The sequence below is a fragment of the Vicugna pacos genome, chromosome 14 (genome assembly GCF_048564905.1).
Source record: "Vicugna pacos chromosome 14, VicPac4, whole genome shotgun sequence".
NCBI classification, from domain to species: Eukaryota; Metazoa; Chordata; class Mammalia; order Artiodactyla; family Camelidae; genus Vicugna; species Vicugna pacos.
This window is the reverse complement of record NC_133000.1, coordinates 2,582,344-2,610,053: the sequence shown is the minus strand read 5'-3', so window position 1 is coordinate 2,610,053 and position 27,710 is coordinate 2,582,344. Positions and strand designations below refer to the sequence as shown.

Here is a 27,710-nt window from a genome sequence, read left to right as displayed (position 1 = left end):
TAATTTAAGTCCTCGTATGCTCTAGAGCAATTTATGGGACTGATACGAGATTTGGAGAGATTCTAGAGTGTGCATTTCTGTCTGCATGTGGCTTAGATAAAGATCTTTTCCCATAATTCGCCTCACGTGGCTCACGTATTAACTTGGGAATCCAGGAAGGGAATACAGTACATTTCTGACTATTTCAAGTGCAGAAGAAATTTTTATCCAAATTAATTAACCACAGATGATTAAAGAAGCTGAGAAAAGAATTTATAAGAGTGGTAATTGAGCCAGATCTCCTGGATGGCAGTGTCTAACAAGGTACTGTGTCCACAAAATCAGGACCGCTAGACAAGTGGCGACAGTTTCCTGCGTTTAGCATGTGCTAGTGAGGGGCCTCATTAGTGTCTGGCCACTCGCCTGAGGTCCAGTTGGCACCTTCACGTGTGACTGAGTGACTGGCTGTCTTTCCTGGGTCCCCGCGTTCCTCTCCTTGGGGCCATGTTGCAGGGCGGCCAACGCACCATGGCTGGGCTCCCTCCCCTCTCTCTTCAGCCACTTCAGCTTCCCCTTCCTCCTCTGTGTCAGTCTTAAGTCCAGAAGCACGGCCCACCTGCTTTCACAGGCATTTCGTTGACAGTGCCAGAACTGTTTCTCAGAGCATGCTCTCAAAGCGGGCCCTGAGAAAAGATGTGAAACAGGTTTCAGCGTCGTTCCCGGGAATCAACACAAGAGAAAGGCTGGTCAGGAGACAGTTCACAATCCTGACGGCACACACGGGGTGCAGAGCGCTCAGTGAGACTAGGACAGGTCTCATGGTGCATTTATTCACTATTCAGAAGGGACTAGAGCACCAGGGAGAAGTGTGCTGTGTGTCGTTTGTAGGAAGTCGACCTCTCGGATCCTTTTTTGAGTCTGTGCAATGGTTAGTGATAGCCAAGGTGGGATGACGCCCATGGAAGGCCAGCAGGTGCCTCTGGGGCATCTTTCCCCTCTGATCCTATTTCCCTTTGCAGCGAGGGAACCACAGACGAGGGTCCAGATTAGAAAGCATGGTTGGTTCTCGTGATCAAGCAGCCGCCCCTTTCAAAGGCTGTGCTGTGGGGCTGCCCTCCAGAAGGGGAGACATGATCATAATAGCTGGACCCATTATTTCTGTACCCTCACTGGACAGTCTCAGCAACCCCTGAGGTGGCGATTGTTGCCAAAGCTCGGCCTCTGTACCCTACTTACCAAACTGAGAGTCCAGGACAGAGTCTTGGATGAAGTAGAAAAGGCAGCTTTATTTTTTGGCCAGGCAAGGAGGTCACAGGGGGCTAATGCCTCCGAAGCTGCGAGCCTGCAGGGCAGGGAAGGCAGAGGGATTTACGGCAAAACTTCACAAGTTCAGGGGGCAGAGCTGCTTTCCCTAGACTTCACATACAGGGTAACAAGTTGTTGCAAGGCTGTTCTTGGTTTTGCAGATGTCCCCTTCCCTCTGCTGGGTGTGAAGCTCACCTCCGCTTTGGGACTCTCAGTGTTCTTGTACCTGGAACAGAGGTGGCACCGGAAGGCGGTTCATAGAAAAGAACTCTGGAGAGAAACTTGTGCAGTTTAAAGTCAGATTGTTAAATGCCTTCACCTTTTAAGCAGGCTGAGGCCTGCAGCTCAAACAGGATACAAGGAAACCCCAAGGGGTCACAAACAACTGCAGACATGCGGAGCTGGGCGGGTTGTGAGCAAGATGCACAAAACACCCAACTGCTGTTTCTGAGGGGCTGGGGTCAAGAGCAAGGCACTGGGGTTAAAGCAGGGCGCTGAGCATGATCCCTGCACACAGCGCCTTGAACCACCCACGCCTCCTCTCTGTCCTAAACTTGGTCGGCAAAAGCAAGAGAAAACCACTTAAGCTGTTACACAATTAAGCAGTTATAAATATGGTGACCAATGACAATAGGGTCCTGCTCTGTTACAGTATTATTACCCACATTTACAACCGGGGAACCAGACTTGGAGGTGAAGGGTCTTGCCCAGAGGTCTGCCCACAGCATCCATGCACTGACCACCTGACCACACTGTCAGACCCTCTGCACCTCCAAGTGCATGTCATCATGACAACTTTCCCTGCCCACTATAAACCACTGAAAATCTAGCCTCGTCTTTTGTTTGTTTGCTTGATGAGGAAGCAGAAGCTGAGAAGGGCACCCATTAACTGAGGCCACAGAGCCGATGACTACAGAAGGGCAGAATGGACCTAAACCCCATCAGAGCACCTGGACTTCGTCTCATTTCACCCAGGAAGTCACGGCCCCTCTGGGCTTCCAGCTCCCGCCTTTCTACATGGCTTTTTCTTTACAGCCATGATAACTACCTGACTTTTTATGTTTGCTAGTAGTCTGTTTTGAACTAGGAGGTTGGCTCCCAGGGCATGACCCTGGGCTGTTGCATTGTCAGTTGTCTCCCTAGCACCCACATCCACTAGGACACAGGCACCAGAGAGGACCTGCAGAGTGAGTGGATTTCTAACGTCCGTCCATAAGTCCAACCACCTGTAATTAGTGAGGGTAATGAGTATGGGTCACCTCCCTCAGCTAACAAATTCACATCTTCACAGGGACTTTTCTATTGGACTGTAACACAGAGGGGTAAATTCTATGGTGAAAGCATCATGGCAGGTGGTTTGGGAACTGGAGGGTTAAGCAGAAGCATTTTTGTATCCCTTCAAGTCACCTTCTCAGGTAACCACCTGTACTGTAAGGGGTGGCCAGGTCTGGATTCCAGAATGTAATCTCATGGTGACTCCCATAGTGGAAATTTCAGGGAGTAAAGAGAAACCGTTCTAGAGGACCACTTGTTATGTCTTGGGGAAACAGCTCTGCAGCCATGGCTTTTCATGCTTCTCAATCAGACTGTCCCTCTCTGTATCTGAACTTCCTTAGGCCTGTCATTTTCCTGACACTGTTTTTATTTTCAGAAAATGGGTTCCCATTAGCAACTTAATTGTTTATAAATCATAAAATCTGGGTTTTTCAACATGGTGGAGGGCTGCACCACGTTAAAAGCAGACAATCAATTATGATGAAATTCGATAAAATCAATGTAATCAGTGAGTTCTGCATGTATAATTTTTAACTGCTTTCTTGGCATGAGGAGCATATAGGTGACATCATCCTTAAAAACCCTGCCCCCGACCGCCCAAGTCCTTCAATTAGTCTGATGCTATAATTAGGACCAGGGGTTTAGTCAGGACCTCCTTGAAGTTTCCTTTGCTCAATTCAGGAATTGAGGAAGGTCGTGTGCGCGCGCGACCGCGCGCGTGTGTGTGAGCACGGCCGCGTCCTTGCTGCCCGAAGGTGGGGGGAGAAATTGTGAAACAGGGACCCCACGTTTGCGTATTTACGTTACCCCTATACCCAATCCTCCTGGTGTTTCCTTCCAAATCGAATCGTCCCCACTTCTGCCTCGGCTTCCTCAACCCTGAGGATTCAAGAGATGGAAAGCGGACCCGCCTTCTTATGAATATGCAACAGCAAGGGGCTGGGAGGCAGCGAGAGAGGGAAGCCCGGCGAGAAACTCAACCTTTGCGGGCCTGAAACGGCTTTCGGCCGCTCCCACCCCCCCCCCCCCGCCCTGCAGGGACCCGCAAACAATAGCGCAGGCCCGGGACCCGGGGGCACACTCGCCGCGACGGATGACTTGTTCATCGCCAGGGAACCGGGGCGTCCAGGCAGCAGTTCAGAGCCAGTCTGAACCGTGGCCTGGAAAGTAACAGCCGGACGGATTGAACGTCTGCGGACCGAGTGGCCCGAAGGTCCTGCCCTTTGTCGTGCTAATGAGGAGGGCGCAGGGGCCCTCGCGGCGGCGCCCGCCGGGGCCCAGCCCCCCAACCGCTTCTCGGTGACTTCCTTCCCGCTGGAGCTCGGCGCGTGATGGTCGACCCCTCCAGAGACCCCTGTTAACGTGGAGGAATGCTGAGAAAGGTAAGCGAGTGTTGTGTGCCGGTGGTCACCCCTTCTTCATTTTGGGGGGAGGGGACCACCAAGCAGCAGGTGGCTGAACTCCTGTGTCCGTGGAACACTTTCTGAAGCAAGGGTGAGAGGAGACGAGGGTGAGCGGCTCGGCTTGAGAGCGCTGGCAAGCTGCGGGTTTGGGAAGTGGCGGCGGCCACAGCAGGTGCAGCGCGAGCCCCGAGCTGCGCCCCCGAGGCTCGAGCACCCGCCGACGGGCCGCGTTGCCCTCCGTCGCCATGGCAGCGGGGGGGCGGGACCGTGCGGTAGCGTGCGTCGCCATGGCAACGGGGGGCGGGGCCGAGCCGGGGCGTGCCCCGGTTGCCGGACAACGGAGGGGCCCAGTGGGGAGCTGGCGGCGTCCAGGGGAGCTCCAAGGCCCAGCCCACAAGTCTGGTGTTTCTTTGACTCTCCCGGTGGTTAACTCCAGCCCATAGGCAGCGGCTGTCCTTGGGTTAGGGAATCAGGCTTCTCGGCTACCGCCTACTCAATGCATTAATACTCTGCTTTTGAAAATACTTGGATTGTGGTCTGATGGAAGACGTGAAAAAGTTAGAAATACTTCTCCAACCCTTTTTTTTCTTTTATCCTTCTATAGTTAAAGGTATCTTTGGCGTTTTTAGCCATTTATCCAGATTTAAGTTGTTTGCCAAAGACACCGATCTGTTACTAGTTAAGATGTATTCCGTCTACTAGTTTATTTCTTTCCCTGCCTCCGTGTTTAAATTATCTGTGTTATATACATATGTCCATTTATCAGACATGTACTGAGGCTCTGCTTCATGCTGTGCCCAGTGCTGGACTTGAGAGAAGAGGAAAGTGGTAGAGGGACAGGCAAAGCTGAATTAGAGAAACTCACCTGTTAGGGAGAGGCAAATACTGGAAAGTAATCAGAGTCCACTACGATTCACTTTCGTTGATAAATTCCACTCAGGATGGTCCCTGCAACTGTCGTCAGAGGTGCACTGACTGCTCTGAGCTTTGTGCTTCACCCATGTTATCATCCTTGCCCTTTCAAGGCAAAGGCACCCATTTAAAATATGAGGAAGATGACAGATAAGTACAGTAATTTGCCCCAGAATTTACGGTCAGTAAGTGGTAAAGTCAGGATATAAGTTCAGATTAGGCAGCTGCTGAAGCATTAAACCATCTGAACTCTGTGTCCTACTAACCAAATTACCAGATTCTGAATTTTGTTAATTTCCACCAAAGAAAAAAAAAACTACGCAGTTTTCTTTTTGGTTGAGATAGTTCTAAAGTCAGATATCAACTGCATTTCTGAAGAATGTATGGTTTTGCTACCGGAATATTGCTTTTCCAGGGGTTCCCAAGAACTTAAAGAGAAAATTAAGATTTGGTTATTCAAATTATGTTTTAAGAATATTAGAAGTCCTTGTGTATTAAAGGGTTCTATTGTACAGATGGTTACAGAGCTAGATTTCCTTTAAAGCAAAGTACAGTATGTAGTTAGCATTTGGGTTGTTATTAGCTTTCCAGGCTTTAAATATTTTAAATCAGATTTGTTGGCGTCTCCTGGCACTGACTTTAGGTAGGTGATAATTGGAAACTGCTGCATGGAAAGTTGTCCTAAAAAGTTCAGGTATGTACTGGCTTCAACTGCAGTGAGAATTGGCTGTGTATACCATATCACAGTCCTTGAAACCACTTTGAACTAGTTTTATAAGTGTTTTTACAATTAAAATGTTATTTTCCTGAACAGATGGGAGGCGGGAAGCCCCATAAAAATACTAGCAGGACCCCTGGACAGGGCTACTGCTCTCCTCTTAGCACCGCCGGGTTCCCTGGCCCAGAGGCTCTATCTCACTTTTTTGCCTCTAAAGCGGCCAACTTACACCTAGAATTCTATTGGTTCCCTGAGCTCTCTTTCCTTCACTTCTGATTGGTTATTACTCTCACTTCTGATTGGTTATTACTCTCACTTCTGATTGGCCCACTTCCCTAACTTCTGAGTGGTCCATTTGTAGTACATCATTTGCATGGAGCTCACTCCTGATTGGTCTATTTCTATAAAGCTTGTTCCTGGTTGGTCAACATCTGTTGTACTTTATTTGCATATGATGTTGCAAAGTGTAAAACTGACAGCCTATAAAAGGCATAAGTAAACCTACAGATGGGGTCCAGAGTTTGAAGTGTTGATTGTGGTGGGTTTGCTGGTGTAATAAACCTGAGTTCTCCAACTCTTGAAGTGCTGCTTGGTCTGTCACCGGGGTCCAGGTTGCTGTCACAACCGAGCTGTAACGCTGAGCTGTAGCACATTTTTCCGCGACAAAGGCAGAACGCCTGAAGGCTAGAACCGGGTCTTTTGTGTTTTTAGAATTCTCCTCTGAATACCAAGTACAACACTCTTCGTAAATATTAACTATCAAGAGAAACAAAAATAAACTTTATCAGACCAATGAAATACAGAGTAGAAATAATCCTCCAAAGTATATAATATTCAGAGTTACAGAATTTTAATTATTTGCTGACTTTCATTTTTCATGATACCATACTGTGAAATTCTAGGTAGAACTTATTTTGTAGATAGAAAAACTGAGCTATTGTGACCAGTATATAAAGTATTTTTGAGTGTACTATCTTTTTTCTAAGTTGAAGTATAGTTGATTTATAATGTTTAGGTACACAGCAGAGTGATTCAGTTATACTGATACATATCTACCTCTTCTTTTTTCAGATACTATTCCATTATAGGTGACTGTAAGATACTGAATATAGTTCCTTGTGCTATACAGTAGATCCTTATTGTTTACCTATTGTATATACAGTAGCATGTATCTGTTAATCCCAAATTCCCAACCCAGTGTATTATCTCAATTGAACCACATACAGCTGTGCAAGTGTAGGTGAAGAAAATTTATGCTGTACCCTTCCGGGTTCTTCAGCTGGTCTAATAATTACATTGACATAAGACAGATTAACAGGAGAAGAACGACATCAGTTATTTACACTGGGGAGCCCCAAAGACGTGAAAGCCAAGGGCCAGTTGGGCAGCTGAGCCTTCCACGCCATCCTGAGCTGAGGAATGGGAGGGCCAGTCGCAGGACAATAAGAAGATGGGCATTTGGTAATTCAGTGTTGCTGTGCAATACAGATAGGTCACTTGGATAAAGTTCTCTCTTTCTGAGCCAGGCCCCAGACTGAATTCCTTTAGGAAGTTGAGGGGGAGGTAAAAAAATCTCCTCCTGGGTCTTTTGGGCCCAGATGGCTTCAGCTCAGAACAATCCACATGCCAAAGTGGCACATTTGGGGGGGCTCATTCTGAAACCCTTCACAGGAATTTGCATCACCACCCCTTTTTAAAAAATCTATAAGCCAGCAGAAGCTCAGAGAAGTTGAGTGACTTGGTCAAGGTCATCCAGAAAGGGAGCATCACACCTTCTGATGAAGTCAGAAGTGATTCTGCCTGATTCCCTGGCAAAGCGGAGATACCTGTGAGCTCGGGGGGCCCTAGCCTCTCAGCAGACTGGGGAGTCTGGGTGCAGAATGCCTTCTCTCCCTTTCACCCTCCACAGACTTCACCTCTGTCTGAGAAGAAAGTGAGGGAACCCCTTTTAAAAGTCAGGTAAAGAGCGGGGTGTGTATAGCTCAGTTGGTAGAAAGCTATGCTTAGCATGCACAAGGTCCTGGGTTCAATCCCCAGTACCTCTCCACTAAATAAATTAAAAAATAAACCTAATTATCTCCTCCCACCAAAAAAACAAAAACAAAACCCCAAACCCTATATAAAAATAAATAAATAAGTAAATAAAAGACAGGTAAAGAAAGAACAGAACAGAAGGAAGGAAGAGATGGTGAGGGGCTCAGTGGAGTGGAAGGAAGTGGATAAAAGAAGGAACCAGTGTTCAAAACTGGCGGTGAGGAGACCTCAAGGGGAAGGTGCCTAGTCCACCAGGGCTGCTGTGACAAAGTACGGCGGACTGGCAGGCTTCGGCCACGGACGTCTGTGGTCTCACAGCTCTGGAGGCTGGAGGCCAGCAGGGTTGGTTTCTTCTGAGAGCTCTCCTTGGCTGGCTGGCTGCCTTTCTGCTGTGCCCCACTTCCCTGTGTGTGTCTGTGCCCTAAGCTCTTCTTATGACACTGCCATATTGGATTAGGGCCCATCCATATGACCTCATGTTACCTTAATCACCTCTTTAAAGGCCTCATCTCCAAATATAGTCACATTCTGAAGTCCTGGGGGTTAGGACCTCAACATACGAATTTTGAGGGAACTCATTTCATTGTAGAGAAAAAGGAAAGTGAATTTGGTCTATAATCTGAAGACAAGACCTATTTTGATTGCTTTATTGTTCCCATTCATTTTCTCTCTGAGCTCAAATCAATGTTTGGGTGAGATGTGGCAGTTTTGTTTTTACATCAGTATATTCCACTGGATGTATGAAAAGGAAACAGAGATTCTGAGATGAATGCTTTTATATTTAGCTTGCTTTGTGCTTTATTTTCACTCTCACCTCTCTGGGGCCAGCTTCCAAACTTGTTGAGTTTTGAGAAGGCAGCGACCCCCCATTTCCATCTAGGTACCACCTGTCTCTCTGCCTTTTTTTGAGCCGTGGAGTGATTTGAGTGTATGCACTGCCTGTGCAGCATGGTAATAAATCCAATAAAGATGAAATCACAATACTGAAAGGATGGGGAAGCCATGAAGCTAAGCGAGGGTGGCCTTCCATGTGAATGGCACTTTCCATGCTATTTCTAACAAGACATGTTCGGTGCCGCGTTTCAGACTGTGGAAGGTAGCTGAAAGAATTTGAAGGTTTTCTCTGAGGTGCTGAACAACTAACAAGGTTATAATTAGAACGCATTGCAGAGACTCAAATTATTAAAATGCCATGGTCATAGAATAAATAACAAGGGCCAGAAGGAAGGCTGCAAGTCTTGTAGCCGAGCAGGACCCTATTGTCATCAGTGACCATCTGGTATCTGTAATGATGTTTGTAACTGCCTAACTGTATATGATTTAAAAGGTTCTTCTCATGCTTTAGCTGACCAGGGTTAGGCCAGAGAAAAAAAAGGGAGGCTTGGGTGGTCCGCCCAGCCCCCTTGTGGTGCTGTGTGCAGGGATCATGCTCGGTGCCCTGCTCTTGCCCCCAGTGCCCTCCTTTTGACCCCAGTGCCCTCCTCTTGACCCCAGTGCCCTCCTCTTGGGTGTTTTGTGCATCTTGTTGTTCATAACTGTCCCTAACTGTGCATGTCTGCAGTTGTTTTTGCCCTTTGTGGTTTCCTTGTATCCTGTTGTTCGAGCTGCAGCCCAGGAGGTCTCAGGCCTCAGCCTGCTTGAAAGGCTAAAAGCACTTATCAACCTGACTCTGACCTGCACAAGTTTTTCTCTAGAGCTCTTTTCCACAAACTGCCTTCCTATTGCAACCTTTGTTCTAGGAGCACGAATATTAAGATAGTCCCAAGCTGGAGGTAAACTTCATACCCAGCGGAGGGAAGGGGACCATTGCATCTGAAAAAATAAGAACAACTTTGCAACAATTTGTTACCGTGCATGCAATCTCTATGGAAACTAGCTCTGCCCCTTGAACTCTTGGAGTTTGCCTAAAAAACCCTCTGCCTTCTCTCCCTGGCAGGCTCACAGTCTCAGAGGCATTAGCCCACTGTGACCTCCTTTGCCTGGCCAAGAAATAAAGCTGCCTTTTCTACTTCATCCAAGACTCTGTCCCAGTGTCTCAACTCAGTGAACGGGGTTTGGAAGCTGTGTTTTGGCAACACTGTGAACAGTGACTTGCCCTTGGCTGGACCACACAGAAACTGCTTTGTGAAGGTAGGAATCCATGCGCAGTTTCAAGATGGCCAGGGCAGGTTCCAGAGCCTTCTGCAATAAATCTTTCAGTATTCACCATCCATCAAATTCTCAAAGTGCTTTTGTTTTTCTCTTTCTTTTCTGCCTTCATGACTTCAGACTCTGCTTCCAGAAAAGGTGGGGCATGGTTGTCCACTGTTTTGCATGGAGGAGCTTGTCATTTGCTCAGAGTTTTCATAGGTCACCTCTTCGCTCCTTTTGGCAAGTTGAGTGGAAACTACGTCCATCCTTAGGAGTCTGTTTCTGTTACAGCCCCGTGAAAGCCGCCCGCCGCCATCCTGGGTTGGGGAGTTGTTCTCTGTCCTCACTGCACTTCCCTGTGTCGTGCCTTTGAGGGCCATCCTATTTACTTCCAACCGTGGGGCCCCGGACTATATTCTGAAATAACCTGAAGGATGTGTGTCCAGTATATTTGGTGGAGCTTTTCCAAGGAATACCAGGAGCTTTCACAATGTGCTCTTTGGATGGGATCCTGCAGCCTTCCACGGTGGATGGCTTCAGAAGCGGGTTCCTGTGTGGGACGGCTATTGTTATCCCAGCCAAAAGAGGATGCCTGCTTCCCAGAGCCATGAATCCTTAATTAGGGAGGGGACTGATGCCAGGACCTGGACTTTGAAAAGTCAGCCTTGAAAGTTAGAGCAGCTTCCTGAAGGGCAGAGCTCTCTCTGCCCTCCCTAGTCCAGCCAGACGTTTGTCTCCTGCTCGGTTGTGCAGACCAGCGGGCCTGGGTCCGAGAGGCGGGCGGGTCGGGTCAACGGCTGCTTCTGTGACACTCTTGAATCAAAACCTCACTTCGGAGGCACTGCCCTCAAATGAGGAGACAGGAAGTCAACACAAATGTATGAAGAATGAGGAAAACTGCTGTTCGCGGCTGCTTATGGCTTTCCCAGATTCTGGCACAGAAATACCCTTCATTCCTCTGTGCTACTGAAGAAGGTCATGACCTTGAAGTGGTTTGGAAATTCCCAGGCTTACATCAAGCATCTGCCAGACACCCAGGACCTTCTCAGGCCAATGGAGCATGAGAAGACAGGTCACCGGCTTTTTCCTCGAGCAGCTGATGCTCCAGTTCAGGACAGACGTGAAAGTAGGAAAGCACAACCGCTCCGGGTGGGCTCAGTGGCCAGAGGGCTGCCTCCACCTCCCTCGCCGTGGCTTCCCAAAATGCGTGTCTCCTCCAAGTTCCCATCACCCCAACCTCCGCACCCTGCTTTTCAGAATCTTACTTCAATCCAGCGAGGACGCTCAAGAAATCCTCCCTTGAGCATGTTTACACCAGGGTGAATCTGGCCACAGGATTTTAAGCCTTCCTGCGCCTGGAGGCACTGCATCAGGACTTGAAGGAAATAAAGGAGGGGCTGGGCTGAAGGAGCAAGAGAGAGAGCCACTTCTCCTCTCTTTCCTCATCATTGGTGGAGCTGATAAAACCTCGGAAAGCTGTAGAAAGACTGCCGAGTGTTCATTTCAAGGACAGAAGTTTACGCTGGCAACGTACGAACGGGAGACTGGGTGGTCAGCAACAGCAGGGCAGAGAGGAGAAAAACACTGGTGCAGACGCTCAGGGGTGACTGAGGACAGGGCAGCGGTAACTGGTCCTTCCCCTGAGGCTGAGGGATGAAAATAAACGTGTCGGCTGGGGAGGGGGAGGGATAAATTAGGAGCTTGGGATGAACAAATACACACTACTATATATAATTACTGTATATAAAATAGATAAACAACAAGGACCTACTGTAGAGCAACAGGGAACCATATCTGATTTCTTATAATAACATATAATGGGAAAGAATCTGAAAAAAAATGTATGTATATACCTGTATAAGTGAATTGCTTTGCTATACACCTGAAACTAACATTGTAAATCAACTACACTTCAATTAAAATTTATTAATAAATAAATAAGTAACATTCCCCTTAAAAACCAAAACACGGCAGCTGGGAAGCCAGCTTTGAGGTACAGGCATTTCCCCTGTGGCTATTCCCTGGGAAGCCCCATGCTCCCCACTCCTGACTCCCCACTCCTCACCCACCGGGGCCCAGTGCTTCCCCTCATGATGACCAGCAGTCATTTGGAGCTGGAAGGTCCTGGCAGGGGAGTAGAGTCTCTGATTCCACTGTTCCCAGCACGTCAAGTTGGCACAGTGGCTCTGTTGGAGGCAGTTCAGTTGGCAGGTGATCTTCAATGCACTGCTGCTTCTTGCTCTGGGGTTGGGTGTGCAGGGCTAGCCCAAGGGCCTCTTCTGCACATCCTGTTTCTAAGGAGAATATATGTTGAATTGCACGCAAGTGAAAGACATTTCTGTTGCTTCAAGCCTGTGTGACGTGAGGATCAGGGCAGCTGAGTGAGGAGCCCTGGGTGCAAGTCTTGTCTCTAATGCAAATTCACAGTTAGCACACCAGGTGCCCAGAGATGTGTTCTCTGTAGGAGAAAGGACTTGATTAGATAATTTCTAATCCCTCAGTGTCCTTGACTTCTTCTCTTTCTAAAAGGCATCCTGAGATGGAAGGTGTCATCTCTAAGAACCCCAAATGTCAGGTGCCAGTCCCCTTGTCTTTTATCCACGAGTCTTCTAGTGTCCCCATGAGACTGTCATGGTTAGTGATGCTGTTACCTCCCTGTGTCTGCACACAAGGTTGGGAAAGTCTCTCCTGGAGAAAGGGTAGAGGTGAGAATTTCTGAGTTTTTCTCAGTTTAGTCTCTCAGTTCACGTCTTTGTTGTCTAGAGATATTCCTGGCTCCCGTGTCTTGGCTGTGAGATCTCAGCCTTGAGAAACCACCAATCCATACATCGGTCATATTGCCCTTAAGAATGTCAAGGTCTCTTGAGGCCATTTCTGTTGTTATTTTTAACATCTCAGGATGCATCTGCAGCCCAAATGCCTGGATACACAGCAGGGTCTCCTTGTGCAGTGAGTTACAGCTTATATCATGTGAAGCACAAATCCTGGTCATTTTACACACGGTAGGAAATTCCGAAAGGTTTTAATTTGGGTATTTTGGATTTGTATTTTAAATGTGCAAGGGAATCACACGAAATGAAGCCCACACTGAATCTGTCCAGGGGAACCGTTCTCTTAGTTTGTAGAATTTGGCATCGTGGGGTCTTATTTATCAGGCTTCTCTATTTAGGCAGTAAATGCAGTGTTTTAGAAGACTTTTTCCTTTCTAATTATGTATTTACTTATTTTGAAAGCAAACAGAAGTCCACACACACATTCCTGGAAAGCTTCCGATTAGGCAGATCTTAAGATGCCTATCGTGACCTGAAATGCACATTATGATGGCAGTTACACAGGAGCGTTTGGTTTGTAAGCTGAGTGTACCTGTAACCGTCAGTGGGAGCGGTATGTAGGGTTTTCCCTTGGAAAACATTTCTGCCCAGGATCCAAGCAATGGGCCTTCATTTCCTCTCTCTCTGCGTCAGGGGAGTCGTTAAAAGGAGCTCTAGCTCGTACTTTGCTTGTGTTCCCATCAGAGAACTAATTCCAGCTCACATTTGTTACAGCCAGAGAGTAGCATCCCTTAATATTTCACAAACTAAGGAGAAACTAAGGAAACTTCCAGCCGTGTGGGGCTACAGCTTTGAGAAATTGGTATGGATGTACTTAATGTAAAAGGACATCACCGATTTTTTTAAAGGAAGGAAAGTAACCTAAATGTGCACTCACTGTGACCTGGGCACCGATACAGTTTGTGGGACTTTGTGGGACTTGGAGTGGCATTACTTTTATGGTGGCGTCAGTAAGTGAGGCCCAGAGGAGCCACATCATCTGTCTGAGGACACACTGGAGAAATGACAAAGCTGGCGTCCAACGTCAGGAAAAAAAGAAGAGTTTTCTTTCCTGTCTGTTTAGCTCTTAAACATATATGTGACTTGAGAGCAGGGAACCCCACTCCCTCTGAGAGACCCACATCTTTTTTGTGGGACAAAAGTAGCTGAAATGTGAAAATCAGCAGTTGCCCTGATTGCGGGGCTGTATTCTTTGGGGTGAAGTTTAAGCACCTCTGATGTTAAATATTACATGTATCAATGTTGGCTCTGAGAATCTGCCCAGACAAATCATTCTTCCAACAGTGTGTTCAGCCAGGCCAGGCAGTCAGCCGCTGAATGAGGCGTGGTCTGAGCAGTAAGAATTTGGTTATGCAATTAAATGTTGGCAAACGGGGAGGAAGAAGCCCTGGATCTGGAAGGGTTGGTATTTTGATGATCTGAAGGATAAAGTTTCCCCCACCACAAATAACAGTTGTGCAAATTTTAATTTCAGGTTGGCCAATCTTCAAAGCTGCGCGGCAAGCCATACATTAAGATGTGAGCATAATACACAGGAAAAATTAAAATGCCATCAGCAGTGAGAATCCATATTAAAAAAAAAAGGAAAAGAAAGGAAAATTCCTTTAGAAAATGAGTTAAGACTCTTTTTTTCTGTTAAAAATGAGACAAGGGAAGGAATTTTCAAAGAACATTTACTGATGATAGAGTTTGTCTTTTTTTAAGTCTTTTTTTTCCCGAATGGACTGGGGATGCCATGCGTGGTAAGCAAGTGCTCTACCACTGAGCCGTATCCCTCCCCACTAGAATTTCTTATAAAAACCCTACTTTTTAGTGGAACTCTAACCAGCAGTTTAGGAGCCACTAGCCTCTTCTGAAGGCAACAGAAGATAATATTCTCAAGATTTGATCGTATGTATGTATGTATACGTATAACTGAATCACTTTGCTGTACACATGAAACTAACATTGTAAATTGACTACACATCAATAAAAAGTAAGAATTATTTTAAAAAAAGGATTTGATGAGTATGAAACCTACTGAAATGTAATGGACGGCACCCGAGTTTTTGTTTTAGGTGGGGTGAAGTGGGCTTAGTGAAGTGGATGTCAGGGACAGATGGAAGGAAGACTCCAGCCAGCGGGGTCCTTGGGCATCAACAGAGCCATGCGGGACCAGGGGATGCGGGCCAGGGAGGGGCAGGGCGTTCACTTTCAAGTGGCTCATCCTCCATTATCTCTTGGGAAAAGATGCTCCTGGAATTTCCATTGGAATCTGATTTATGGCGATGGATTACAAGAGGGTGAGAAAGATTTAACTCAAGCATTTGGGCTCAAAGCTCTGTATGAACCAGACACGTGATCAAAAACAACATCTTCTGTTAATATTTTTCTTCAAGTGGTTTTATATTAAAAATTTAGTGTTCATGATACTTTAATTGAACTGAACGAAAGAATAGCGCCTATTTGTTTTCTAAAAATCTATCTTAAAGAAACTGTTGATTTAGAACATGGATTTTTCATAGTGGGAAAGATGGCAGTTTTTTAGGAAAGCAAGAAAAACTCTATTAAAACTTTTAAAAATTACATTAATTTTAAAATTTTAATTGTTTTAATTAAAATACGTAATTTGATGACATGCTATACAATTAGAGGGTACAAAGCAGCATCTGCTGAAAAGTCTCTCCCTCCACCTGCCTTCCACCCACTGACACCCCCAGGTCACCCAGCCCCTGCCTGCCCTCCCCCAGGAAATTTGTTTTCTAGACCCCCAGTTCCTCCCTATGCTTCAGAGAAAGTCTGTGCTTGTAAAAGGAAATTTGTTTTCTTCTATCCCCCTCTATCCTTTTTACACAAGTGATGACATACTATACATAGTATTCTGGACCTTTTATTTTCACTTGATATATTTTGGAGATTATTTCATATCAGCACATAAAGTACTTCTTCATTCTCCTGTTTTAGTGTGGTAAAATACACATAACATGAAATTTTCCACTTTCCAGTGCACAGTCCTGTGGCATTAAGGACATTCACACTGCCGTGCAACCATCCCCACCATTTATCTCTAGAACTTTTTCATCCTCCCAAACTGAAACCCCGGACACCTTGAACAGTAACTCCCCCTGCCCTACCCCCAGCCCCTGGTTACCACCATTCCACTAACTGTCTCCAAGAATTCGACTATTCTAGCTATCTCAAAATAAGTAGAATCATTCAAATTTTATCCTTTTGTGTCTGGCTTATTTCACTTAGCATAGTGTCCTCAAGATTGATCCATGTTATAGCATATATCAGAATTTCATTTCCTTTTAATGGCTGACTAGCATTTCATTGTATGTATGTGTACTACATTTTATTTATCCATCCATCGATGGACATTTGGGCTGTTCCCACCTTGTTTCATTCTTTTTAATGGCTGCATAGTATTCTGCCCTGTGGTTGTAACGTATTTTATTCTATAAACCAGGTCTCTGTTGATGAAAGTTAGGTTATCTCCATGCTTCGGTGAATAACTGTGAACTTAAGCCATTTCACACAGGCATGCAGATATCTGCTAAACAAATTTCTTGTAATGAATTTGCTAAAACAAAACTGTTACGGGCATATTAAATTTCAGGCTGTTGCTAACTTGTCCTCCATGGACAGGGTCTCCATCTGCAACCCCCTGAGAGATGGCCTGTTTCCCGACCAAACTCCTGCTCATCTCAGGTGGGAACCGGTGTCTCAGTACAGTTGCAACTTACATGTCTCTCACCTGGCGTGAACTCTGAGCGTGTCAGGGCCGTCGTGTTTTCTTTCACTGGGACCATCTTCATTTCCTCTGTTCATGGCTCCACTGGGCTGTTCGAGTTTTCCTTCCCTCTTCTCTATATTGGCTGTTGTTGAAAAATGTGCTTTTGTTTGGCATCCTCAGCACAGCCTGGGGGAGGCTTTTGGAACTCTGCTGTGAAACGGGAGCTTTGTCTAAGAATAGTGAAACCTGCTTTTCAACACCATTGACCAAATGCTGGCCCTGTGACAAGGACTTTAATTAAGGGGGCAGACCGTCTGGTGCTGTAGGAGGCTTTATTGAAGAGTTACATTCAGAAGAAGGTTTATCTTGATGAGAACATTCTAAAAATGTCTATCCTCACCACATGTTTTAATATTTAGGACTTACTGAGTCTTTCAAAATGTAGAGGTATAAACACAAGAAAACAAATAACTTGATACATACTGAAAAAATAACCAAAAAATAGCATATTGTTAAATTTCATTTGCCAGCCCCATGTAGCTAAGCACGCGCTGGGCACCTCAAACTCAGCATGTCTGACTCCAAACTCATTCCTTTGACCCACGAAGCAAATTCTCAGGTCCTGTGTCTCCCATCTGGATTCCCTCTCTGCACAACCAGTACATCCCCAACCAATTTGGTCCACGCAGCATCCCTCCAGTGTGTCCCCTCCTTGTCCCATCACCACCACCTTGTCCAGACCCTGTCCACGCTGCTGGGTTCCTGCCGTGGCCTCCAGCCGATCCTGGGCCCCCAGACTTCTCCCTGAGCCAAGAGTGAAGCTTTTAAAATGCAAATCAGATTATCACATCTCTGTTTAAAACCCTTTGAGGGTCGCCCACTGCCTTTAGGAAACAACTCAGACTCCTCTGCCTGCCCTCTGCTCCTTCTTCAGTGAGTGACCTTCCCATTCCCTGAACTTGGGGTGCACACTCTTGTTTCAGGACTTTTTTTTTTTAACTGAATTATAGTCGGTTTACACTGTTGTGTCAATTTCTGGTGTACAGCATCATGTTTCAGTCATACATGTACACACATATATTCCTTTTCATATTTTCATTATAGGCTATTACAAGGTATTGACTATAGAGTTCCCTGTGCTCTACAGTAGGACCTTGCTTTTTATCTATTTTATATATAATGGTTTGTATCTGCAAATTCCAAACTCCCAATTTATCCCTCTCCCCACCCCCCCATAACCATAAATTTGTTTTCTGTGTCTGTCTGTTTCTGTTTTGCAAATAAGTTCGTTTGTGTCATTTTATTAGATTCCACATGTGACAGCATATGGTATTTTTCTTTCTCTGTCTGACTTACTTCACTTAGAATGACAATCTCCAGGTCCATCCATGTTGCTGCAAATGGCATTATTTTATTCTTTTTATGGCTGAGTAGTATTCCATTGTATAGATATACCACAACTTCTTTATCCAGTCATCTGTCCATGGACATTTAGGCTGTTTCCATGTCCTGGCTATTGTAAATAGTGCTGCTATGAACACTGGAGTGCATGTACCTTTTTGAATTAGAGTTTCCTCCAGATACACGCCAAGGAGTGGGATGACTAAATCATATGATAAGTCTATTTTTAGTTGTTTAAGAAATCTCATGCCATTTTCCATAGTGGCTGCACCAATTATATCCCCACCAACAGCGTGGGAGGGTTTTTTCTCCACACCTTTTCTAGCATTTATTGTTTGTGGACTTTTGAATGATGGCCATTCTGACTGTTGTGAGGTGATACCTCATTGTAGTTTTGATTTGCATTTCTCTGATAATTAGCCATATTAAGCATGTTTTTCACGTGCCTGTTGGCCATTTCTGTATCTTCAGTGGAGAATTGCTTTGAATCTGCTTCTGGAATGTTATCCCTGCTCCATGCCCTCCACCTCCTTCACCTGGGGGGTGTGCTCACTCTTCCCCCAGCGAGTCTTGCCTGACACTTCCAGGTGTGGGGCAGGGGCCTCTACCGGCCCCGGATAACTCCTGGCCCCAGATAACTCTGTCCCTGGGATCACCTGCACTGTCACGGCCTGCTTCCTTGCGCAGCAGGTGACCCACGTGGCCATAAGTGGCAAGGACCACGCCTCCCTTGTTTCCCACCATGGCCCCGCGGCTAACATCTTTATTGCTCATAAACGTCTGTTGAGAGATGGCTGGGGAAGCGAGGGTGAGTGTCTTCTGGGAACGCAGTGGCTATCTGTGAGAGGGCTGAGATAATATTATGCAGCGAAACCCAGCAAGTTCTAGAGCCTGGACAGCTAGGTCAGCCGCCGTCTCACCTGCCTGATGGCCAGAACGGATATCAAGGCCACATCTGAGTGGGCTCCGTCGCAAGTAAGCGAGCACGTCTGGGGCCCCAGACGTTCTCAGACGACTCTCCTCCAGCTCCTCTTTTCTCTCCCCCAGGGCTCTGCCCTGCAAAGTCGGTGCCCAGCCCCGGGGGCGGGGGGCGGCTGTCTTTGCGCTGCTACCTCCTGTGCTCCCTGCACAAGCCAGGGGAGCAGAGCTCACGGCAGGGCCGGGGAGCAGAGCGCGGCGAGAGGCGCCGCGGAGGGCGGCTGCGTGTGGCCCGCCAGCCGCGCGGTGCGCGCCCAGATGGCCTCGCTAGACGGCAGGGCCGGCGCCTCCGGCCACGTGCGTGGAGCCGGACGAACCTCAAACACAGAATGTTAACCACCAAAGAGCAGCTCTCAGCAGGACAGGACAGCGTGGCTGTGTTTACATAGTCAGAATATGCCCGGTCAAGTGATACCTGATTTACAGATGCGTCCTTACAACGGAAGCAGGAGCGTAGTTCATACAAAGCTCGGACGGGGTCGCCCCCGGGAACAGGACCCGCGGTGCCGCGGGGCAGGAGGACGTTGCGCCGGAGGGGGCGCCGCGGGGCGCTGGCCGGTCCGGGTGGCGAAGCCGTCGCCGAGGACGGGGCGCGTGTTAGGCCACCTGACGCATGAATGGAGTTCAAGCAGGTAAACGCGGAGGGCAAGGCGGAGTCTGGGGCTGGGGAGGAACGCGGCAGGCGCGAGGGCCGCAGGAGGGGGGCGTGGGTCGCTCCCGCCCCGCCCCGCCCCGCCCCCCTGATGACCGCGAGGCAGCACCTCCCCTTTGGCGAATGTACCCCGCTCCGTCTCCTCCGGAACTGGCAGGCCGCAGAAAAGCTACTCCGAGGAGACCTGGGATGGCCAGAACACTGCGTCGGCTTGGTCAGTTCCAAGACTACTCTGGTACCCAGGCCTGAAAATGGGCCCTCCTGTTTACCATCGCGAGCTGCGTTCAGTCACGTGCTGCAGTGTGACCCACCAGAGACTCTGCAGTGAAATAAAGCTACTGGTAAACTCAAAAGGGCACTCGGATAGCAAGGCACCGCCCCACGGGAGACCCCCAGCGAGGCTACAGACCCCTTCCTGCCGTCAGATTCCCACGAACTCACAGCTCAGCTGGCTTCCCTGTTCGGTTACAGCCTGCTGTGTGAGTGGTGCATCCAAGGAATTAATGGACATGCTTCTGAAAATGTGACCCTGTTATGTCACCACCTTTTACTAACATATAAATGATCTTTGCCAACTTGCTTTCAACTCTAAAAGCGCCAAGATTTCCTCCAAGTAAATCATGTTTTAGAGTCCTCATTTAAGAGGACGCTGCTTTTTCTGCTTCTCTAGGGGTCTAGTTAAATGCCAAGAGATGTAAAGAAACTCTGCTCTTAAAAAAGACACAAGTGATCTTATTTATAAAACAGAAACAGACTCACAGACCTAGAAAACAAATGTATGGTAACCAGGGCGGAAGGGAGTGGGAAGGGATAAATTACGAATTTGGGATTTGCAGACACACTACTATATATAAAATAGATAAACAACAAGGCCCTACTGTAGAGCACAGGGAACTGTATTCAACATCTTGTAGTGATCGATAAGGAAAAAGGATATGAAAAGGAAGGGGTGTGTGTGTGTGTATGACTGAAACATGATGCTGTGCACCAGAAATTGACACCACATTGTAAACTGACTGTACTTCAATTTAAAAAAATTAACTTAAAAAAAGAAATTTGGCTCTTTGACAGCCTGTATGTAGTACTCACATTTCAAAATTGTTCTAATTGTTACATTTTTTATCATGTTTCATGAATCTGGATGGATGAATGAAATCACGTTCCTGAAAGAAACACATATGTTTAGAGGTGAGGCTCTGGGATCTCTTTGGACAGAGTGGAGAATCGCCTGGTGTCTTAGACCAACAGAATGCCCATCGGTTCCCAGCGAGGCGGGTCCGGCAGAAGCTCAGACTGAAGTAGGAGGAAAAATGTATTCAGTTATAAACGAAAATAAGCCTGAGGACGCTTGGGGAGTAAGGACTCAGTGCAGCTTCGCGGCTCTCCCGCCTCGTGAGGGATGAGTGTGTGTGCTTTGCTCCCTCTGGGCGTGGGGACGGGATTCGGAACAGGGACAAGAAAGATTTTGGTTCATAAAACTGCCTTTTCAAATAGTGACCTGCAGAGGAACGGCCGTCAGCATCCTGAGCAGCGTCTGCGGGCCAGGCGCTGAGGGCGTTCCCCGAGGACCGCACATTCTTGTGGGCTTGTCAACAGACCGGGAAAGCTGCACACGCAGCACTGGAAGTAGCCGCCTGGGCATTTTTGTCAATGGAGTGGTGGATTCCTTTCCTGCGTGCGGCTGCATAACTGGCATTTTTTTCCCCCTCCTTAATAAAGGCTTCCACTCCCTTGACCTTTAGAGTTGACTTTCTGGAAGACAGCACACTGGTTCTTGCATGAGCATCACCTTTCCCGACGTGAGTACCATGCTCAGACTCACACTTCTGGGTTCAGAGCAGTCGGTGAGGCGCGGGGTTTGCAGTTGAACTGCAGAGAAAATACGACAATTTGTGAGTAACTATCCATAATTCTGTTATTAAACGAGAGATTGAGAAGGGACGTGGTAAAGTGTGTGTGAGAGGATGTGGAGGGTCCTCTCCCAGATTTTAGTGTTCATCAGAGTTATGTCCCTACCCCCAGTGTCCCTGAGCTGTCACCCTGGGTCTTAGGAGACCCAGGTTCCCAGGCAGGTATGTAGGCAGGGCCGCCTGAGCACCCTGGAACACCGGACAGCGCCGTGCAGCCTCAGGCTCCCTTGGACTGAGACTGACGGAAGGATCTGTAAGTGGTATTAATGAGCGACAGTTCCAGACTGCTCCCGGCTCCCGCTGTGCCTCTCGGGACGGGTCACCTTCCAGCTTGCTCCGAAGCCCTTTGTGCCGCGGCCATCCTGCTGGTGCCTCACCCACGGGAGAGCGTCTCCAGGGCCTGAGCCCGCTTGCCCGGCGTGCCCTGAAGCAGGAGCCGGGAGAGGACAGGTGGGCGCTCCTTCCCGTCTCAGGGCGCATCTGCCCTTCGTTGCTGGGGCCCTGCCCCTCCCATGAGCAGCTGTGTGGTCTGGGAAGGTTACTAAGCCTGGGGTCTGTATTTTAAATTTAGGAGAAACAGTGCTACGTAGCTCGTATGTCATAGTGAGAATTAGATGGTACCAGTGTGTGACACGGGGTAAAATTTATGTCATCACCGATGGCTGCCATTGTGTGCATGTGCCGTGTCCAGAAAGTGTACCAGGAAGCCCAGGGAGGAAGGGTGGGAGCTGCAGCGGTGGGGGGTCCCCCTGGCTCACACTGGGGACCTGGTCCCCAGTGCCCCTGCGTCAGGATTGAGACCCCAGGCTCTCCCCTCTCGGTCCTTCTGGTCTGAATGGAGGGAATGTGCCCTAAGATGTGGCGTTCCTTCACTAGGGTGCAGCCCCCAGCCCGGGTCAGCACTCTGGGAGGCCACCTGCCTCCCAGGAGAAGTGAGGATTCTCCAGACTTTTCTTCTCCCCATCCTGAGGCAGTGCCAGCGCGGCTGCCCCTTGGGCCCTGTGTTCTGCAGCTGGCTGGAGCCTGCACGCTGCTGAGGATTCCCTGAGATCCTCCCGGGGGAGGTTGGCCTCGCTGCCCCTTCCCAGGGGGGAGCCCAGAGACCCTCCATCCTCCATCGTGGGCACGGGGGTCTCTGGACCACTCCAGAACGGGGAATTTCTTTCTGCTTTCCAACTGAAACACTTTCAGACTCCAGGGCAGACTCTCATCTACCTTGTCCCAGGTTGTCCCCGAGAAAGAGGACGTTGGCCTCACATGGTCCCTTCTGGTCAGTATCTAGAGAGCATGGTTACGGTGTCTCCCAGCCCCACTGGGACAGGTACAGAGATTACGCCCACCGGCTGTAAGGAGCCAGAGACACCCACTGGGAGACAGGCTGCCCACTGGGCGGCGAGTCAGGGCCCTTCGAGTTGGCCAAGGTGACCAAGTCCATGGCCCTCCAGTCTCCCTGGCTTCCACGGTCAATCTTTCTCTGCTGGACGAGCTGTGCCCCACTGTCTCCAGAGCCCGCCCCACGACCGGAGTGTTGGGGGGACGGCTCCAGACCTGATCAGTGCAGGCACCTGTTCCTTCGATGATACAGCACAGCAAGCCACCCAGAGCCAGTGGCTCCGGACAGCAGCGCTTATCCGGCCCTTGTGTGCACAGGCCGGGCCTTAGCCGGGCTTGCCTGGCTGGTTGTTCTGGTCCTGACCAGGCCCGCTCACGGGCTGGCACCCGGCTGGCTGCTGGAGGGGCCGCTGGGCCAGCATCTCCCCTCTGCCAGCAGCCCCGCCCAGACGGCCGAGGGGAGGCCGGCAGGACCGGACTGTGCGGGAGCTCCCCGCGCCTCCGCGTGCCCCACATCCGCCCGCTCTGAGCCCGGAGCCGGGGCGGGAGGCCGGCCGGCCAGCGAGTCCTCAGCAAGCGGGGTCTTTTTCTGGCGTTTTGCCCTGAAAATGACTCTCCCTCAAGTCGGCAGGGTTGGGAAGGCCACACGCGAGCTTTTATTTAATCCTCACAAGGCCCCCGCGAGAGGGGTCCACAGAGAATCGTGGCCGTTTTGCAGACGAGGGAAGCGAGCTCGGGCTGTAAGTGATGTACGAAGTTGCCCCGGGCAGGGAGCGGCGTCGGGCCTGCGGCTGCACAGCCTAAGCTTGGGGCCCTTTTCCCGTCCCCTGACTGTGGCCTTGGACTGCGACCCCTCCGAGTTCTGGCCACGGGAAGGGCGGGGCACAACTCTCTGTTTTTTAAAAAAATCCAGCAAAATAAAAATAATGAAATGGGTGTAGCAAAACGGAGATGTTTGCTGGAGCTGGGGGATGAGTTCATAGAGGTTCCTTGCAGTCTGCTTTTGAGCGTATTTGGAAATCTCTGCGATGGTAGCACACCCAGCCTAGAGCAGGAGCAGAGGGCCCGACCGCAGACACGACTGCCTCGCGGCCCTGGGGGCTGGAGGCTGAGACCGAGGTGTCCGCAGGGCCGGTGGCCCGTGGAGGCCCTCAGGAGGGGCTGGCGCCAGGCCTCGGTCCTGGCATCTGCTGGGGACACGCTCCTCTCCCTGTGGCTGTGTGTGCTCATCTGTGTCCGGTTCCACCTTTTCATGAGGACATAAGTTATATGGGGTCAGGGCTCACCCCAACGACCTCATCTTCACTAATTAAATCTGCACCAACGCTGTTTCCAAGTAGGGTCCCATTTACTATTCGTTCCAACACGTGAATTTGGAGGGAGACACAGTTCACACAGTAACCAGGGTCCAGGGATCACCCGCCAGCGGGCAGCCCGCCCGGGAGCCCCTCCCCGGCTGCCCTGGAGCAGAGTCTGCATTTTCACAAGACGCCCAGGCAGTGGCCGTGCACGTGAAGGCGTGGGAAGAGGTGCGGCAGCCTGGAGCAAGACCCCTAGGATGGGCATGATTCTTGAATTTCACTAAAGATAGAAAGTTTTTTTTTTTTATAGTTAACAGACGTTCTGGGGATTGAACATCTATTTTTCAGTAAACTTGTCATTAAAAAAACCTATTCTTCAGTCATATCTTGATGAACGTTTTAAAACACTTTTAGTGTAAATGCTCAGTGGTTACCAGACGTATCAGAGAGAGAGTTTCCTTTTTTCTCTTGTGCGTCCTTCAGAATTAGAATCAATATCCATGAAAATGCTTCTCTGAGGTTAGATTTTTCTTTAAAAATAAAACCATCATGGGAAGACACTACAGAAATGCTTCTGAAAGTGTGCTGTTTGGAAATAATTGTTGGGCTCCCGGGCAGTTCGGAGGTTCTGTGCCTCCGTGGGAATCCAGAAGGATGAAGACAGTCCATGTTCAGGAACAGCTGCTATGAAATAGACTTTTTATCTTTCAAACGAGGCCATGTTGGCATCCACGCCCAGATTCCCACGTTGCCTCCCTGTCTGTGGTCCCCTCTGGAGTCAGCGAGGATGCAGGGGCCAGGAGATCCACCGCCTTCTCCCTGGAGCCCTTCTCCAGGGTTCCCTGGCCAGTGGAGCTGTTTGTCTATGCCAGGATTCAGACTCTCCACCTCTATGGAAGTTTCCGCCCTCATCATGGAAGGCAGACCCCAGCTGTCCCCCCAGGAACCCCCCTCAGAGTACACAGACCCACCAACAGCCAGGACCGACCTCCTTCAGACAGCTCCCTGTTGGCATGAAGCCCCCACCATGGACACGGCGACCTGAGAAATCTGGACCTCAGTGAGAGCCGTGTTTGGGGTTTTGTGTTTTAGAATTGTACTTGGTTCCTTGTTTTAAATTGTTCCATTTCAGACTTGAGCATGTGCTTGTGAGAATGCCTGAGCTTTTAACTTAATCTGCAATTGATACTGTTCCAAACTATGAAAGAAGCAAAAACATAATGCTGTCTACTCTCACTGAATTCCCAGATTTATTTACTCCCACACACTGAAAAATCAATGTGACACTCTGAAGAATTTTTAACCTTAATCAAATATGTTATTAACACTTAAATAAAATGATATTAACATCTTTCAAAGCAGACTTACAGTCATTTGAGATGGAAACCATTGACCTAAATTTCAAATAACTGCTTATGTTTATCCTTTGCCTTAATATAACAATTTTATGCCAAATAAAATTTGCCATTCAGTGGTAATCTCAAAAGTGAAGGTTTTTGATAACCTTGGAACTAAAATTGATTGAGAATCACTTCAAATTCAACTTCTAAAAGTAAATGGAAATTCTGGCTTGACTGAACCCTCCGCGCCAGCAAACCCAACTTCCCTCAGCGGCCACAAGAGGGGGCTGTTGAACCTTAAACGAAACGTATTTCAACAAATCTGCAGGTTGACTCCAGATGCTCTGGCCTGTAAAATGTGATGCAGTGTAGGAAGCAGTGGCATGGTTTTTACTCCTATTAAAACAAAACTGATGCTTAGGATTTAAAGATCCTGGAGTTGGGGGTAGGGTATAGCTCAGTGGTAAAGCGTGTGCTTAGCATGCAGGGGTCTGGGGTTCAATTCCCAGTACCTCCATTAAAAAAATAAACAAATAAAAATAAACATAATTGCCTCCCCCCTAAAAAAATAAATAAATAAAAATTAAAAAAAGTAAAGATACTGGAGTTAAATTCAATGACTACTTTTGACCCGTACTGAGCAGGCAGTTGATTGTAAAAGGGGATATGGAGATAAAGATTTGAATGTTTCATGGACGCGTGCATGTCTGTGTGTGGGGGGTTGCATTACAAAGTAGAACATGATGTGTAAGAACCACAAGAAAGAAACAAAACACCATGGAGTTTCAGAGGGGAGAGCCGGGCCCCGGAAGGGCAGGGTGGAGGAGGTGGCGTTTGAGGATGGCCACGGGGGGCTTCTGGGGCGTGGGAAACCGAGTCAGGGCAATGCTCTAAGTGCAGAGCACCAGGTCAGTGTGGGGGACCTTGGAGGATCTGGTCAGGTTGCGTGAAGGTGACTGAGAAGCTGTCGCCGCAGAGGGACGCGGGGCTGCACTGGGGTCTTTCATTAACGCCCGAGGGCCGCCCTGGGCTGCTTGGCTGTGAACATCAAAGCGCGGCCAGTGAGCCCTTGGCCGGTGCTGCAGACACCTGGCTGGGAAGCAGGTCCCCTCCGATGGCTCCCCTGCCACCTCCGGTAGGCTGGGTCTCCACCCCGTAGAATGTCCCGGTGGTATTAAAGGGTTAGACTTAGATGAAATGCTAGTGTTCACCGTTCGCAGGCATTGTTCACCGAATGTCTGTTGAACACAGACTAGACATAGGTTCTTAGAAAAGTCTTCACATTTCTTAATTACAGTATCATAAACCTGATAAGGCATTTTTAGAACTTAAAACATAGTTGAAAGCGGTCTTCTTTTTAAAGTGATTACTAGTTCGTTGCTTTGCTTCTCGGTGTTAGGACAACGATGACTTCTGAGTGCTTGAAGTAGCTGTAAAAATCTGTTGCCAGGATGTTTGTTTTTTTTTTATTTGATGAACGCATCTGCAGAATCAGTTTTCCTGGGATTAACCTCTAGCAAAAATGTATAGTGTAGGCTTTTGTATAAAAGGAGCCCTGAATATCACACAGGGCAAAAACTTCAATTACTGTTTTTAAAAAACGCCTAGCGGTGGTTCTAACCTACTCGGGTCCCCTAAGAGGACTGCTCTCTAGAGCAGAGACATTCTCCCTCTCGTTGCTTTTTAGTAGCGAGAATGATGCTTGAGGTTATAGTATGTCCATTGTCACTAAAGCGATTCAGTGTCCTCGTATCTCAGAACGTACGTGTGTGCGTCTGTTCTCTCCTAGGGATGAACGTTGGGGTTATTTCCGGTCTTAACTACCGCAGACACGCTCTGTGAGCGCTCCATACATGTCTCCCAGGACCCACGTTCGGGTTTCTTGGGGCACACGTAGCAGTGGCCGGATCGTGCTGGAGTTGTGTGCTCAGCTCTAAAAAATATTCCTAAACTCTTTCCCAAGGTGTTCATGCCAATTAATACTTACAACCAGTGGTTAGCACAACGGAAGTTTGGTGTTCTCAGTTTTCAGACTTCTGCGGTTTGGGTAATAGGAAATGGCATCTCACTGTGACTCGGATTTTCCTTTTTGTGAGTTCTAAGGAAGTTGAGCATCTTTTTATATAATTATTAGTCATTCACCTTTCTTTTCAATAAAATGTCTGATCATACATTTTGTCCTTATTAAAAAAAATCAGCTTGCTTGTCCTTCATATATTTTGTACACTGATTCTTTGTCCATTATGTAAGTTCCAAATATCTTCTCCCAGCGTGTGACTTGACATTCACCTGCTTTTATGGTGTCTTGATGAACAGAAGTCCTTAACGTGCTTAGTCTTTTTCCTTTTATGGTGACACTCACTATCAATTTTGGAAAATTCTAATTTCCTCTCCTTTATTTATTGTCTTTTTATGGAATTTCAGTTGAATGTCAGTTCTTGTTTGAGCTTCAGTATCGTTTACCTTTCCGTGTATTTTTCTGTCTCTCTGGGTT

General features: G+C 48.1%; 1 long non-coding RNA gene across 2 annotated transcripts; it reads right to left on the bottom strand.

Moving 5' to 3' along the window:
• Nucleotides 1-1,245: 1,245 nt before the first annotated feature.
• On the bottom strand, nucleotides 1,246-4,147 carry LOC140685473 (uncharacterized). 2 transcript variants are annotated; one of them, XR_012058712.1, is made up of 4 exons: nucleotides 3,645-4,147; nucleotides 3,367-3,438; nucleotides 1,604-1,739; nucleotides 1,246-1,510 (listed from the first exon to the last, which is right to left on the bottom strand). It is a non-coding gene; the product is annotated as an uncharacterized lncRNA (long non-coding RNA). The 2 variants fall into 2 exon arrangements; XR_012058711.1 differs by having other exon boundaries at nucleotides 3,367-4,147.
• Between the last annotated feature and the right edge of the window lie 23,563 nt (nucleotides 4,148-27,710).